General features: G+C 34.2%; 1 non-coding gene across 1 annotated transcript; it reads left to right on the top strand.

Annotated features, from left to right (window-relative positions):
* The first annotated feature begins 1,353 nt into the window (after window positions 1-1,353).
* Window positions 1,354-1,426, top strand: Trnaf-gaa (transfer RNA phenylalanine (anticodon GAA)). The gene has a single exon. It is a non-coding gene; the product is annotated as a tRNA-Phe (tRNA).
* Window positions 1,427-4,020: the final 2,594 nt, after the last annotated feature.

The following is a 4,020-nucleotide window of genomic DNA, read 5'->3' as shown; positions in this document are numbered from 1 at the left end:
CATTAGAAAACATTTTAATAAATTACAAGTCTTTGTCTCCATCTTCTGGTTAAATGACGCAACATGGAACCTTAAGTAGCAAAATTCAAAGAAATGTCAAAAGCAAGACGCCCTCTTTTCAAAAATACTTTGAAAACATTATTCGTAAATGTGCTCGCTCAATATTAAAAGAAAGCATTTGCCTGCTTGATAAATCACAATGTTTTGTTATGCTTCAGCCATAAGGAATTTAAAATTAATAAAACCATTGGAAACACTTTCATCATCTTGGTCGACATGAACAACGTCAACACTTTATTGTAATCTTCATTATAACCTACATGATTGTCAATTTCCGCCATTGTTCGACAACCGAGTAGCTACCGTATCAAAGACGATATGGAAATTGGATTTTGAGCAGGCAGACTATGCATACAAATGGATACGTGCTTGTCAGTGAGTATATTCTTGCTGACATTGTGTTTTCTTTACGGACTTTACTTTAGGTTTACAAGTCTAAGTCATTACATTCACCCACACATTTAATTCTTGTCTGACAGTCAAACGTTAAACGTGCCATGACAACAGATCTTGTTTAATTCGAATAGTTTTGTCCTTTACCTTTTCCCCAATTATGTGTCAGAAAGTGACTTGAATCATTATCGATAACACATTATTCATACCATGTCATCCTGTAGTGGATGAACCTACCATTAAAATAGATTTAGGTTAAGTCTGCCAACACATATTGTCTACGGTATTGATAATTTATTACCATTTATTTGTAAACATTTGAATTGGTCAAATCGAAAAGATATAGAGGTATTTTACTTATTGATGTATTAAGTTATATTACTTATTATTGATTTCCTGATTTCGATAAATACATCTATGAGTTTAATAATACAACTCATAATTCAGGAACTCTGTTTAGAAACACAATGCGAGTGTGCAAACTACAATGATTTAGAGTTACAAACGTATGCACACCTCTTACACAAATACAATCAACTTAGACAGATAACACACTCATCCATATAAATTTATCAATATATGATGGAGGTTCGTCTTGAAACGGTTAGTAAAACACAAGTTTACTGGAACCCGAGTTCCCTAGAACACGAGTTTTCTGGGAGCTTAAACAAATCTGGTGACCATAAACGAGCACTTGTCCCGATAGTAATAGGTTCTAATTACAAAACGAATAAATCAAGCCGAACCATAAGTGCAATCACTTTCCGCGGCTGAAATGAATTCCATTGCAAAATCAATTTCCTTACAGGCGCGATTAGTCTCTTAAATATTTGATAATAGATAGGCGACCTTTCGCTTGGGTCAACTTTTTAAAATTGACCTACTTTTTCTCATTTGTCAGCCGGAATAGCTCAGTTGGGAGAGCGTTAGACTGAAGATCTAAAGGCCCCCGGTTCAATCCCGGGTTCCGGCACGAACGGAACATAGTTCGGCGGCTGATCATCTTTTTATTGCTCTATAACATAAATCGCTGATGGTCAGTATTTTTACAAACAAGCAATTAATTATGGAATAAATTGCGGGTCAATTGGGCTGGTCAAAGTGTGTGGTGTCCGAAGGACTCCGCGCGTACTTTGACCAGCCCGATTGCGTTCATATCCCCGATAATGACATCAAATCCGCAAATCATTTCTTATATTTACACCAATAGTTCATTATTTCATTCAAAAATTGTTTAAACAAAACTTCATTTCATTTATTAATAATAAGGAACCTTTCAGTAATCCTTTCTTACACATTCTGTAAATGGAACGATCTGACTGTAACCGGAAACATTTTATCAAATGTCGTCACAATAACGCTGGAAAAGATTAACCACTTGATCATTTGCAATGCATAACGATTTAAACCTCAGCTTACGTCTCAAAATATTTGTGTAAATATGTTAGTATTCATAATCTGCCTAGACTGAATTTACTTCTCTGGCGATTTTGTTAAAGACATATCATTTGTTGTATAAGAAAGTGTTTTGAAGTTTCATATATATATATACGGTTGTAGTAAAAACCATTAGCAGAGCAATATACGTGTTCGTTGGCAGTTTTAATCAAGGCTCATTTCTGCGAGAAGAGATTTTCTTGAACCGAATTCAGAGCCCAATCAATGTTGACTCGGAACACTGAGAGTATTCGCTTCCTGGGAGGTAAACTCTAATATCTCCTTGTCACGATTAACTAAAGCCTATTTGTTTACTGTATCTCAAAACATGGTCTCGTGTACGCGTTTAAATACTTTAGACTGTCTTTATGCATTTTTGTATCCAATGCAAGTGATGTGTGTTGCTGTATATACCTGCAAATGTGTGTGAAAATGTACTTGTAGTTTCTTTCTGCAACCAAATCAATTGAGGTATTGTGACTTCATCTGTGCCATAGTTTTCGGCGTAATTATCGAGCTCTCAACGTTTCGTGCAAAACCTATATGTCATGCACATTACTAGAAATTCCTTTTGACATGATACATAGTAATCACCACTTCCACCGCGCATATTTTACATTTGTTGATCATTCTGCCAATAACCGATGTGTTTAATATGCCTTCAAATATGCTTGTAGTTACATTGTGTTTGTCACGTTGTTCTGTTAGTGTTTTAAGGTCTACAGTCTTGAAGCCTAAAGAGGGAGATCCCCCATCACAAGCTCTACCAGCGCATCCATAGCAAGCGGGAAAACAAATCGCTCATGTCAGCTTACTGAATTGCTGTGCATCCCTTTATATCTTAGCATATACACTGAAAGCAAGGATTCAGGTCGCAACATTTTATTAAACGATTGATGACTTCTGCTCATTCATTGTTCGTTACGCAAAAAGGGAGAAGACATGCGGGCATCGTTTACAACTAAACCAAACCGGTAACGTAACTTTGACATATCTTAAGTTCAACTTAACAATTTAAGTTAGATGTAATTAGGTTATACTTCATCGATTCTTAACCGTTGGTGAATCAAAGCCATCAGTGTCATGTTGTGTTATTGACCTTTTTTAATTTAAAATTAAATCAATATCTCATATTCTCCTTTTGTTATTATATCTGCTTTTTCGGTAGCAATGCATTGGGTAATGGTTTGGTATGCTTTTAGTGAAAACCGAGATAAGGCCAAATTAACTAGCATGAGTTCAAACTTTTTGAAGGGCCTTCCACAGTGGAAATGTTGGTAGGATAGGCCCACACGTTCCTATTTAAGCTTGAGGAACAATCTTTTTTTAGAGTAAAACATACATTTTTTTTGCGTCATGCTTTGGGATAATTAATTCACGAAAGGAAATAATATAAGTTTTATTTATTATTTTTTTTGCATTTTTCGGAAAAGTCTGTTGACAATATGATTATGTTTTAGTAAGAGTGATAATGCCTTAGGCTATCTAATCAACAATGTCTTTAAGATGCACTCATACTCCCAAATAAGATTTACCAAACATATTAAAGTTGTTTTAACATATCAAAAGGGATAAATAAATGTCGAAAACGATGGTTCTTATGCATTAAACAGAGTATTGTTTGAAAGAAAAGTGCAGAAAACACGCTATTTCGACCTTATGAGGCTAAAGTAAATCACGGTTAATCTTTTAGCATTCACCAATCATTTAATATTTTTACGTTTTCATCTATTATATATTTGGTTACAATTCTGTTATCAGTAATTAATATTTTCCATTAATGCTTTATTATGCAAGTAGTTAAAGCTTTTTCACCCTAAATTTATGTTATACATGTGTATGTAATGATTTTGAATAAGAGTGTCACTTTAGGGTTCTTGGTTATATTTTTTCAAATGATACAAATATACAATGAAATAATGGAAAGAGTAGATTAAGTTTGTTTTTCGATGCAGCGCTTACATATTTAGGCCTTTTAGATGGGATAAGATAACTTGGAATGTATGTTTTTATATGTTTTTAAAGCGAATGACAAAAACATAAATTAAGTAAAAAGACCACTACTTAATCAATTTTCTTTGTACTATATCCAATACCGTACAACGACGTGTGTGATGACAGCGTCTCTTT

Source organism: Mya arenaria, chromosome 8 (genome assembly GCF_026914265.1).
Source record: "Mya arenaria isolate MELC-2E11 chromosome 8, ASM2691426v1".
Lineage (NCBI taxonomy): Eukaryota > Metazoa > Mollusca > Bivalvia > Myida > Myidae > Mya > Mya arenaria.
The sequence above is the reverse complement of the archived record's forward strand: the minus strand, read 5'-3'. Positions and strand labels throughout refer to the sequence as shown.